The sequence below is a fragment of the Apodemus sylvaticus genome, chromosome 13 (genome assembly GCF_947179515.1).
Source record: "Apodemus sylvaticus chromosome 13, mApoSyl1.1, whole genome shotgun sequence".
Classification (NCBI taxonomy): Eukaryota; Metazoa; Chordata; class Mammalia; order Rodentia; family Muridae; genus Apodemus; species Apodemus sylvaticus.
The window spans coordinates 101,190,132-101,203,193 of record NC_067484.1 but is presented as its reverse complement, the minus strand read 5'-3'; the positions used below and the strand labels follow the sequence as shown (position 1 = coordinate 101,203,193).

At 44.6% G+C, this 13,062-nt stretch overlaps 1 non-coding gene across 1 annotated transcript; it reads left to right on the top strand.

The window, feature by feature from the left end:
- The first annotated feature begins 1,335 nt into the window (after positions 1-1,335).
- LOC127664321 (5S ribosomal RNA) lies at positions 1,336-1,454 on the top strand. Its single transcript, XR_007973167.1, has one exon. It is a non-coding gene; the product is annotated as a 5S ribosomal RNA (ribosomal RNA).
- Positions 1,455-13,062: the final 11,608 nt, after the last annotated feature.

Below are 13,062 nucleotides of genomic sequence, written 5' to 3'. Positions count from 1 at the left end.
CTGGTATGTGTGGGTGTGAGAGCACGCAAGAGACTGTTTGATGGGTGTGAGACTGTGTGTGGCCATCCTGCCTTCTGCTAATGCGCCTCTGTATGTGTGTGTGGAGGGGGGGTGGGGGGGGTGGGGGAACGGGGGCATGTGTGTGTGTGTGTTTGTGTGTGTGTGTGTGTGTGTGTGTGTAGCATGAGGGTCCTTCCTGCATACTTGCTCTTATCAGCCAGTACATACAAGTGTGTGTGCCTGGGAGATTGGGTGGGTGTGCCAGCCCGCTAGTGTGGGAGTGCTGTGTGTATATGTATATGTGGGTGTATGTGTGAAGGCATGTGTGCTTTGGGGCCTGGAAGCACTCGCGCGGGCCCGCGCAGTGCGATCACGCTTGTGAGTGCGTGTGTGGATGTGCGTGTGTGTGCGCACGCACTCATGTAACCGGTCCTCAAGTTCCCACTTCTGTGCATCAGTAGCGTGTCTGGGCCTGCGCGCTTTCTCGCCCGGGGGCGCCCACGAGCCCTTGCTCGTGGTGGGCATTTTGTGCCCCTGTGTGGGTATTGTGTGTGCGCCCGCTCGCTCCAAAGGGAGGGCACGGACGGTGCCTGGCTCCTGGGCTAGCCTGTGCCGCTGGGTGTGGCTGTGCCGATGCTGGGTGGGATGGGATGCCAGCCATCCACAGTCGGTCGAATTCCCGTGCGTGTCCAGGCTGTGGGTCCCAGTCCGGGGCACAGGGATGGACGGAGGGACGGAGGGACGGACGGTGCAGTGAGCGAGGTGGGGCCCAGAGTCCCCGATTCCGGATTCCAGAAGCCTGACCATCCTCCTCGTCCTCCTCGTGCGTCCAGGGCAAGAGGAGGTCACGGGTGGGTGGGTGGGTGGGTGGGTGAGGATGCTGGTCCAAGAACCTTCGGGGAGCGGAGGGGAGGGGAGGGGAGAAGAGAAGAGGGGAGGGGAGGGGAGGGCAGAGGAGGGGAGCGGAGGGGAGGGGAGCAGCAGGAGAAGGAGAGCTCTCCGTGGGGCCAAGGCTGGCACTCACTGTCTGGGCCCGTGCTCCATCGGGGCGGGCGGAGGAGGGCTGAAGGGGTTCGTGGAGGTTGTAGGCTGGCAGCCAGGGCTGGCGTGTGTGGGTGGGGCTCGGGCCGGGCCGAGTGGCGTGCGTGCGTGCCTGCCTGTGGTTCTTGGTGTGCGCTGCGGTACAGTGCGTGTGTCTGCGGGGCCCTGGGCTCAGGTGGGCTCAGCGTCGGGCGGGCGGGCAGGGGAGGCAGGGGGGCAGGGGGGCAGCGTTGACAGTGGCGGAGGGCGAGCGACAGCAGCAGGCTCTTGGGGCTTCCCGGAGCGGCGGCCATCATCTACTGCCATACCACCCTGAACGTGCCCGATCTCGTCTGATCTCCGAAGCTAAGCAGGGTCGGGCCTGGTTAGTACTTGGATGGGAGACCGCCTGGGAATACCGGGTGCTGTAGGCTTTTTGGACTCCGCCCCGGTGTGTCCTCTCTTGCTTTTGGTCACTGTCACGACCACGGCCGGCCCCTCGGGGACCAGAGACCCGGGCTCAGGGCAGTCCAGTCCCACCCACACCCCACACGCGGGAAAGAGCACCCCCCACCCCCCCTCGTCCTCCTCGCATAGGACAAGGCTTGTATCGCCCATCACCGCTGGCTCCCGGAGCCCTCAGAGTGGGCACCGCCACACCACACCACACCGCACCTCCCTGCAGGCAGGGCTGGCTGGCTGGCTAGCTGGCAGAGGGTTGGAGGGGAGAGCCCGTCTCCATTTGCACCAAGCCCAGGATGGCCTCCAACACCCATCCGTCCCACCCATCCATCCTGATCCAACACCGCACTTGGCTCCCACCTTGCCCAGGCAGGGAGGGGGGTGGACCAGGCTACTCCACCCCTCTCCCTCACCCACTCCCTCTCCGTGGGAGGAGTCCCCGAAGAATCCAGCCACCACCCACCTCTCTAGCCTGCCTCGGGGAGGTCTAGGGAGCTGTGGGGGCCTGTGTCAGTGTGTCTGCTTGTGTCTTGTGTCTGGTTCGTGAGTTCATGTGCTGGTATGTGTGGGTGTGAGAGCACGCAAGAGACTGTTTGACGGGTGTGAGACTGTGTGTTGCCATCTTGACTTCTGCTAATGTGCCTCTGTATGTGTGTGTGTGTGTGTGTGGGTGTGTGTGTGTGTGTAGCAGGGGCTAGCTGTTAGGGGTGCAGGCTTCCCGCTCTGGAAAATTTACCGTGGGGAAGAGTGCAAACCCTCTGTGCCCCTCCGGGTGGGGACAGTGGCCTCCTGGCACGACCTTCCTGTGGGAACAGAAGATGAGCCTAGCCACCCTGGATCACTGGGCTGTGCGCCCAGCCCTCACTTCTGCCTGTGAGGTGCTGAGACAGGTAGGGAATTCACAGGCCAATAAACTGAGTCCGGTTCCTTAACGAGACAGGCCAGGCTGTGAAACTACAAAGACCTGGTAGAGTTTACAGAGGTCTGGGCTGGCGCTTTCCCAAGGAACATAAATGATCAAGTTGCAGGTGGCTGGGGTCAAGGGCTGTAGGTTGGGCGGGGCTAGGTCCCAGGCTAACTTGATTTTTTTTTCCTTTAGTTTTGTTAATTATTTCTGTAGTATTTTTTATATTGCATTACTTTAGATGTTTTGTGTTTTGATTATTGTGCAGCAAAGGGATCTTCCCTAATCTGTTTGGTATTTTGGATGCTTTTCCATTAACTCTGGTTATATATTTATAATAACTGTGGCTCTTCTTACACAGGTACCTTCTTTAGTTTAGGAAATTTTCATTTAGGATTTTATTGGAAATATTTTCTAGACATTTATGCTGATTGATCTTCTTCACTCTCGCCCTCACCTTCTGCTTCTGAGGTGTTCCCTGTGTGTGTGCAGCTTGAATGCATCTCTGTGTCCTGCTCTGAGCTCTGCTGTCGTGTGCTGTGAGGGGACCTCAGGGAAGCTCTGAAATCCAGACATGGTGAGTACAGGATATCTGCCCGCAATGGGAAGGAACATGCAGCTGAGCAGTGGGTGCTGGGGTTGTGGATCCTCTATGGAGTTGAATCAGAAGCATCATTAAGATGTGACTTCCTGTGAGGTTTCTATTGCTGCTTCTTTCCTACTAATTCAGGCCATGACATCTAAATACCTTAAGTATCATGGTTGATTGTAATTCTGTCCAAAACATCTGGACTATTTACTTTCTTGTAGCAGCATGGGTGGTTTCTGTGACTATGCAGCACCTGGGTCCAAACCTTTTGTCTTTTATAATATACATTAAGAAGGCAGGGTTAGGCTTGGACAGATGTCTCAGAGGTTAAGAGCTCTGGCTATTCTTACACAGGCCATGAGTTCAATTCTTACCAACCACACGGTGGCTCATAACTATATGTAATGTGGTCTGGTGCCCTCTTCTGGCCTGCAGGAATACATGTTCTGAGAACTTCGTATAAATAATGAATTCAATTCTTAGAAAAAGAAGATGGATATGGATCTAATAGTTCTGATTTCATACGTTAATAATTTTTGTTCTGTTTAGTTTGTTATTTTTTCTCCTATAGTTCTTTTTATATTTCTTTAAATTATATGTTTAGTGGTTTGATTGTTATGTGGCAAAAAGACACTTTCCCAATCTGTTTGGTATTTTTGATGCTTCTTGTACATTAACAGTCATCTTCTTTAGTTTAGGAAAGTTTTCATTTATGATTTCAGTGGAAATATTTATTGATTTTCTTCTTCTTCTTCTTCTTCTTCTTCTTCTTCTTCTTCTTCTTCTTCTTCTTCTTCTTCTTCTTCTTCTTCTTCTTCTCCTTCTCCTTCTCCTTCTCCTTCTCCTTCTCCTCCTCCTCCTCCTCCTCCTCCTCCTCCTCCTCCTCCTCCTCCTTCCCCTTCCCCTTCCCCTTCCCCTTCCCCTTCCCCTTCCCCTTCCCCTTCCCCTTCCCCTTCTCCGTCTCCTTCTCCTTCTCCGTCTCCTTCTCCTTCTCCTTCTCTCTCCTTCTCCTCCTCCTCCTCCTCCTCCTCCTCCTCCTCCTCCTCCTCCTCCTCCTCCTTCTTCTTCTTCTTCTCTTCCTCCTTCTCCTCCTCATCTCCTTTCTCCTTCTCTTTCTCCTCCTCCGTCCCTAATATGTCTTCAGAAACTAAACTTAACTAACTGATGCAAAAGATGTTGTATGAAGAATGTACTGGCTGGTTTTGTGTGTCAACTTGACTCAGATTGGAGTTATCACAGAGAAAGGTGCTTCAGTTGGGGAAATGCCTTCATGAGATCCAACTGTGGGACATTTTATCAATTAGTGATCATGGGGAGAGGGCCCTTTTTAGGTGGTGCCATCCCTGGACTGGTACTCTTAGGTTACATAAGAAAGCAGGCTGAGCAAGCCAGGGGAAGCAAGCCAGTAAGAAACATCCCTCCATGGCCTCTGCATCAGCTCCTGCTTCTTGACCTGCTTGAGTTCCAATCCTGACCTCCCTTAGTAATGAACAGCTGTATGAAAGTATAAGCTCAATAAACCCTTTCCTCCCCAACTTGCTTCTTGGTAATGATGTTTGTGCAGGAATAGAAACCCTGACTAAGAGAAATTTGTACCAGTCTAGTGGGGTATCCCTGTGAGAACCTGGCCATTGTTTTGGGGAGGACTGTGCAAAGATTATGGGACTTTGGGTTAGAAGAACCATTGGTTGTTAAGAGCTCTGTGGAATTTTCTGTAGAAGCTTGTATGATAATGTTGAGAAGAGTTCTGAAAATGATGGCCTGGCTCGTGAAATTTCAGAAGGAAAATCTAAGATTCTTTTCAGGACTGTTGCTGTTTTGATTGTGAAGATTCAGTGATTTTTGCTTAGCTGGGGGTGAAGAATCAGCTGAGATTAACAAGATACTAGAACTATTAAAGCAAAACCTTTTGCATTACTGGGACTATTGATGGCTCCTTCGCTGGAGCTAAGAAATTAGCAGTGATTAAGACGAGCACAGCACCACTGAGCTGAAATCTTCTGGGAAGTGTTTTCTGAGAGTACAGAGGATGTGTTCCAGAAGTAACCACAGTTGTACTTTGTGCTGTGGTTGGAATTGATAATGTGCATATGTGTAACACAGACAGTACTGGTTCTGAAGGTGTGAAGGTGTCAAGAAGAACAGCTGAAGCTCAGCACTGTGAGAGTCCGGCCATGTAAGCCCTTTGGTGAAGGTGCAATCTCAGTTGCAATTGAAAGCCCAGGACTTAAGGGGTCATGCATAGGAGCTGAGTCTTGGCACCATGAAAAGTGCCTATGAGAGGCTATATGTGAAGCCTAGTTATGGCAGAAAACAGCAGTGTTTTGGAGATGCCAGTGTCATGAGATGACCACCAAGAACAGCAGCAGCAGTGGAGTACAGGCAGTTGGACCCTAGAAGAAAAGTTGTGTGCTACAAAGGGCAGAGTGGGAGAAATGAACCCAGCCCTCAGAGGATCCTAGATGTTCTTGAGTTGGATTCCAGACATTGAGGCATTTAAGTTTGAGTTTTGCTTTTATTGTGACTGTGCCCTGATATTTTTCCCTCTTGAAGGAAGAAAGTATTTTAGTGGAGCCCACAGTTAAGAGAATTTGAATTTTTAAAGTACTTTGAATTTTAAAAGATATTGGACGTTTTAAAGGAATTGAATTTTTAATATGTAAAGAGTATGGGACTTGGAAATTTATTTAGATCTTAGGGACGAATAAGAAAGTAAGGGTATAGGATTAATAGTGATATGTTGGTGTGTCAAGTGACAAGGGGTCAAATGTACTGGCTGGATTTGTGTGTCAACTTGACACAGGCTGGAGTTATCACAGAGAAATGAGCTTAGCTTGGGGAATTTCCTCCAAGAGATCCAACTGTGGGCCAAGTTTTTCAATTAATGATCAAGAGCAGAGGGTCTCTTGTGGATTGGGACCATCCCTGGACTGGTATTTTTAGATTTTTTTTTTAAGAGAGCAGGCTGAGCAAGCCAGGGGAAGCAAGGCAGTAAGTAACATCCCACCATGGCCTCTGCACCAGCTCTTGCTTCCTGACCTGTTTGAGTTCCAATCCTGACTTCCTTTACTTATGATCAGCAGTGTGGAAATTTAAGCTGAATAAACCCTTTCCTCCAGAACTTGCTTCTTGGTCAAGATGATTGTGCAGGAATAGAAACCTTGACTAAGACAAGGGTAATAAAAATGAGTAGCAGTTGAGCCTTGCCAGTATGAGAGGCCAGGAAAGGTCAGTGGAGAGGTGAAGACACAGGGGCAGTTGAAGGTTCAGGACTGAAGAGATTTTGAAATGAAGCTGGGCCTTGCAGAGCTGTGTGTGACTGTGTGTGTGTGTGTGTGTGTGTGTGTGTGTGTGTGTGTGTGTGTGTGTGTGTTTGTTGGGGGTACATGCTAGTCCTGATCTGGATACCCATTTTCTATTTTCTTATCGTGGAGGTTGGCCATTTTTTATGTCTGAGTGTATTCTTCCTTTTCTTTTGGAGCAACATGGAAACACAGTTTTGCCATTGGGAAGGCAGTGGTGAAACTTTTTGGATTGTTGAAGAACTTTCTTGCCTTCCTTTAAAAACAAAAGAAAACTAGAATTGCCCATTTGTTGAGTCTGGAATTCAAAACAGTGAAAAAATATATAACAGCATTTTATCATCACCATCATCATTATTATTATTGATTTTCAAGACAGTTTGTGTGTGTGTGTGTGTGTTTGTTTGTGTGTGTGTGTGTGTGTGTGTGTGTGTGTAGCCCTGGCTGTTCTGGAACTTGCTCTATAGATCAGGCTGGCCTTGATCTCACAAGAGATCCACCTGCCTCTGCCTACAGAATGCTGGGATTAAAGATTTACACCACCACCACCACCACCACAAGTCTTAAGAGTTCAGGAGAAAGGCATTTCACTTTTTTGGTGACATGCTGATCTTCATGTTTGGGGAAATTTAATTTACAGTTATGATGAGAATTAAATATCTGGGTGCTTAAGATATTGTTCATCTCCCTGTAGAAAGGATTGTAAGTTGACATCACTTAATCATGGCTTTACCTGTTTTGTTCACACAGATGGCAGACACGGCAGTACCCTCAGCATTGCTGATGGAGACCGTGCTTACAATAACATTGGCTGAGTTGGACAACACATTTGTATTAGGCATTAGGGATTCCATACAGCACCAGTATCCAGATATCACTTTGATAACTTTCATGGCTGCTGCTTTTGCCTGGCGTGGCAGAGATGATGAGAGTTTATTTGTTAAACAAATGAGATAGTGGAGTTGATGTGTTAAGCAGGGAGCCTGGCATCCAATAAGCTATCGAGTGCCTTGGGAATGGTTATATGGCAAGCTTAGGCTGAGCCTTATTCACGTATGCATAGGTATATTTTAAAATAACAGTAGTGCATTTAACATGTTGACAGACACTAAAATTAAATTTCTTACAAGAAATAAGGCAGCTTTTTCTATTAACTTTGAAAACTAACATAAAATAATTATGAGTGAATGTCCCAGATGTCTAGAAAAGACAAAGATATATAAGTTTTGACTGTTTTCCCATTAAAGGCCTCAGAAATAGATAAGCTATGAATAGGCTTTGATTTTCAAACTAAAACCTTAATATTTTTTATTTAAAAAAAAACAACAAACAAATTTGGAAGTGGGAATGGCCTCTCAGTCAAATGCAGAAGTGTGACTCCCAAGGCTCAGGCACTGAGCTTGCTGGGAATTAAAGTGCTATTGACTTGTCAGGGTGAGATGAGGCTGTGGGGGAAGATGATCTGGATGGTTACTCAATGGATTGGTAAGGGGATGGCCTTGGAACTTGTCTGAGAAAGGTGGGACATTTTGCATGCTTGTCAAGGGCTTTTGTTTGTTTGTTTGTTTGTTTGTTTGTTTTTTGAGACAGGGTTTCATCATTAGCCGTAGCTGTCCCTAGATCTTTTTCTGTAGACCAGGCTGGCCTCAAATTCACAATAGATCCACCTGTCTCTGCCCCCAAGTGCTGGGATTAATGGTGTGTACACCACTGATTTTTCTGTCCAGGTTCATTTTAAATCCGGGAAGACATAGATTAACAGTGAGAGACACCTGAGACCACATGACAACTGCTAAGTGCAAAACCTGTTCTTGCTGTCGTACTGCTTAGTTGCAGCAGTAGTGTTACTAGAGAGGTTTAGAAGAGTGGTAACTTCAGAAGCCAAACAGTTAGCTCAGTGGCAAAACTTTTGGTCCAGAGTTTGTATACTGTGTTTGCAGATATCACTGTAGAGCACTAAGGCCTGCCAGTGTTATTTAATATTCACTCTGAGAAAGGAGTTCAAGCTCCATGTCCACAGGTTGCTGAGTTGAAGTAACTTGCTGTAATTTCTAAATGTTGCCTCAAACCATTGTTATTAAAATGAAGTCCATTGAGTAGTGTGTGATATTTATTAACTTGAGTGTTTTGAGACAGGATCTTGCTGTGTAGTCTAGATGTGCCCTAGAATTCACTGTGTCTTCTAGGTTGGCTGGATCTCACTGCAATCTCCTGGTTTATAAGTGCTCAGTGATGTGTGTGTGTGTGTGTGTGTGTGTGTGTGTGATGGAGGCAGTGTATGCGTGCCTTACCTGGGTAGGCCTATGCTTTTAAAGAAGCTCTTCAGTGCCTGAGGAAGGATGAGGTGTGTCCTGACCTCAGAGTAGGTAATAAATTGATCAGCAAATTCTAACTAATAACAAGGACATTTTATTGCCATTCTTTAATAAGCTTAAGAATTTCTATACATGCAGTGTGTTTGTGAGCTTGGGAAAACTGATGTTGTGAGTCATATTTACTCTTCTTTTGTATGTGAACTGGGCCCCATAATAATGCAAAGGTATTGACCATCTTGGAAATCAAGGTTCGTGGATAACTTCCTTTCCACTTTCATTGGGGTAGAAAAGATTTTGATATTATAAAAAGAATATTAGGAAGACAGATGAGTGAAAGGATAGAAGCTTAGTTCACACAGCACAACAAGCAAATCCTTTGTCTTAATCCTGAGACTAACCCTAACCCTGACATTTCTTCATTGTGTAATAGTGATTCTATTGACTCAGTAAGACCATCAAGAAAAAATAGTGGCCAACTTAAACCTATAAGTGAGCCTAACTCTGGGACTTATCCTAAATCTCTAATCCGATCTTAATACCTTAATTTCCTGAGCATCCTAACCCTAAAACCCTTATCCTGATCCTAACCATTACCCTCTAACCATAACCCTAATGCTAACACTGGCTTCTGTGGGGGGTGTTTCTTCATTATACATTTTGAAGTGAGAAACCCTTTCTTAATCTTGATCTTTTGAGATGTTCTGATCCACCTTTGATCTAGGCTGTAGATTTTTTGCAACCTACATTTGGAGAGGTCATTTTTGTTTTTTTTTGTATTTGTACTACTTTAATAAACAAAACAAAGGTGATTTGTTTGATTTTGTTTTTACTTTACAACTGGCATTAGGAGGTACTTATTTCTTATGAATTCTGCTATATAATAAAGACAAGCTGTAATATCCTGCAACATGAAATCAAAAAGTCCTGTTTTTTTCTTTTTTTAAATATTTTTATTTTCTATATTCTTTCTTTTTTCCTAACTTCCCTTGACTCACATCCTTTATTGGGACATTCTATTAACTGCACTTTCTATATACATAGAAAGATTAGTTTTTTTCTATGATTTGAGAAAGGCTGGTCTAGAAAATCTCTGCTAATCTTACTGTCTTTTTTCTCTAATTTGTCAATGATGAAATTTGCTGACTAGTAATGGTGCTCAACAGTGATTCCATTATGTTTCTGGCTTTTCTCCCGGGGTTGTTTTATATCTATCATCTGATGAAGGAAGCTTCACTTTTCCTGATCCCAGCATTTAGCCATAATCAAAACTCTTGGGGCTTTTTTGGTTTACTTTTTTGTTTGCTTTGATTTTTTTTAGACAACTTTTTTAGACAACTCTATGTAGCCTTGGCTTTCCTGAACTCACTCTGTAGACCAGGCTGGCCTGGAACTCAGAACTTTGCCTGCCTCTGCCTTCCAAGTGCTAGAATTACAGGCATGCACCACCACTGCCAGGCTAAAAATCTAGTTAGTAAAAATAATTTTTTAATGTTAGTAACCTGCAGCATCAATTGGGTCATCCTTTCTTGGATCAAATAGGTTCCTCCATCTCACCTTGAGTAATGGTCTATGCAAGCTACTCATCTTGATTATGGGAAAAAGACTAGTGCTTTGAGAAAAGCTCAGGGAAGGTCAGAAGTCTGATTCTGGTATGCACAGCATCATGTGCTTACAGAGGGGAGGAACAGGCAGTGGACCAGCCTGAGCTGGAATGTTGTGTCCTCTCCCAGCCCTGGGTGAGTGAGATTTCTCTTGGAATCTTATTTCAAATGCTAATAGAGTGAAAGCCACTCCTGATATGTGGAAATGATCCGGCCCTAGAAAGGAAGCAGACTTTAACCTGAGGAGGAGTAAAACTCAGTGGCTAATCAAGGCCTCCAAACAGAGCTGCCAGTCAGACAAAGATGTGGCATCTTCTTGCACTTCTGTGTGTTCACTGTGGCTGTGCAGTTTGAATGGTTCTGTGTCCTGCTCTGAGCTCTGCTGTTGTGTGCTCTGAGGGGACCTCAGGGAAACTCTGTAATCGTGACATGGTGAGCATAGGACAATAGGGAATAACATGAGGCTCAGGGAGGACCCTTGGGTGGTGGGTCCTCTCTCGTCTGGATAGGAAACCTCAGCATGATGTGACAACCTGTGAGGTTTCTAGTGGTGCTTCTTACTTGATAGTTCAGGTCATGATATCTTAATAACTTCAGTATCATGGCTGATTGTAATTATGTCCAAAACATCTGGATCAGTTACTTTTTTATAGAAGCATGTGTGGTTTCTGGGACCACCTGTGTCCAAACCTTTTTGTCTTTTATAATATACTTTAAGAAGGCAAAAATAGGCCTGGAGAGATGGCTCAGAGGTTAAGTGCTCTGGCTGGTTAAGTACACAGGCCATGAGTTCAGATTTTAAGCAATCACATGTTGGCTCCTAACCATATATGTTGGGATCTGGTGCCCTCTTCTGGCCTGCAGGAATACATGCAGGGAGAACATTGTATAAATAATGAATTAATTCCTTTAAAACAAAAGAACGGATATGAAACTAATAGTTCTGATTTCAAACATTAATAGTTTTTGTTTTGTTTAGTTTGTTATTTTGTTTCTGCTGTAGTTTTTTTATATTTCTTTAAATTATGTGTTTAGTGTTTTGATTATTATGTGGCAATGGGACACTTTCTCAATCTGTTTGGTAGTTTTGATGCTTCTTGGGCAGTAACAGGCACCTTCTTTAATTTAGGACAGTTTTCATTTATGATTTTATTTGAAATATTTTTTAGACCTTCATGTTGATTCATCTTACTCATGCTTCATCTGCCATTATCCTTTGCTATACTTCTTCCCTCTGTGGGCACTATCTCTCACTTTTTCTATCATTCTTTCCTCTACCCTTTTGTGTTTTAAGTACATACTTTTAAATATAGATGGCTCACCACTGGAAAAGCAGTAAGTACCTAAGTACTTATCTTCCTTTTTCTATAATTACTGTCATTGCATCAAGTTAACTACCAATTTTGTTCTTTATTAGAAAAAAATGTATTATGTAGAAAATAAAAATTCTATGGAACCCAAGAAATTGCTCATATTTCTGGGTACATACTGAAACTTCAATTCACGTACATTCCTCATTAAGTGTGTAATGTTGACTTATTTTCTGTCAAGACAAAGTCTGTTTTTGATGCTAAGTGAACTGGAAAACCATTGTTTCAGAGTACAGTTTTTTAGAATCCCACTCCATATACAGTGTGTTAGTGTGTATGTGTGTGTGTGTGTGTATTTTGTGTGTGTGTGTGAGTGCTCACACACTCTTGTATATTCATGTGTCCCTACAGTCATTTTCTAGTATAGGAGATCTGATTACCACAGGTATAATGGGAGGCTGATGGTTATTAATTGACAAGGAAACAGTTATATGGCTCTATTCTGCAGAAGAGAGGAAAAGGAAGGAATGCTAATTTGAGTGGTTTGTGGGGGCCATTGCTGTGCTAATTTTGAAAGTAATGTGAAGAGAGCTAAGATCTCTGATTCTATAGGACTAGGTATCATTCATGCTAAAGGAATGTGAGATGTTTCGAGGTAGACCAATATGGATGTCCCCCAAATTGAAGTCCTTAGGAAAAAAAATGAGAGTATACAGAAAGCAGTCTAAGAGACCATGAAGCCTGCAGCTTTTCCCCAGAGGAAGTGGTGAAAGAGTACTCAGACAGGCTCCTTGGCAGTTCCTCTAATTGAGGAACACTCCAAAAATTTGGTTGGTAATTGAATTCTGTGGAGCCAAGAATACCGTTCCCCTCAAAAATGGTGCTATAGGAGTTAAACAAACATAAGATGATTGTTGTTTCTGGGATCCACATGGGAACCACACAGTCACAGTTTACCTCAGAGCTCATTTGTAAGGATTTAGTATTGCTGAAGTAACACAAAATATGCAAGTCCTTTCCATAGTACTATATGTTCAATTCATTGGGTGTCTCTCAGAAAGAACTTTCCTCAAATACAAAGAAGAGGGCGTGTTTCTTCAGAAAGAGATCAAGTGTCTTGATTTAGCTGCCCCTCAAGAATAAGCAAACCAGAATAGTCAGTGCCCTTGAATATCTCAGAAAAATGTGGTTGGAGCAAGTGAGGTAAGAATGGGATGCATTAGTAGAGACTTCAGAGACAGAAAATATTTCATAATGAGGGCATGGTCCCTGGATGTTTCTACCTAAATATTCATATTTCCTTTCCTGCCACAGTCTTTGATAGGTGCTCTCTCTCTCTCTCTTTCTCTCTCTCTCTCTCTCTCTCTCTCTCTCTCTCTCTCTCTCTCTCTGTGTGTGTGTATGTGTGTGTGTGTGTGTGTGTGTGTGTGTGTGTGTGTGTCTGTCTGTCTGTCTGTCTGTCTGTCTGTATGTGTGTTGGGGGGGACACAGTAGGTTACCTGTTTTCTTTTTTATATTGTTTTGTCTGGGTGAGATGAAGCTGTGGGGAAAGATGATCT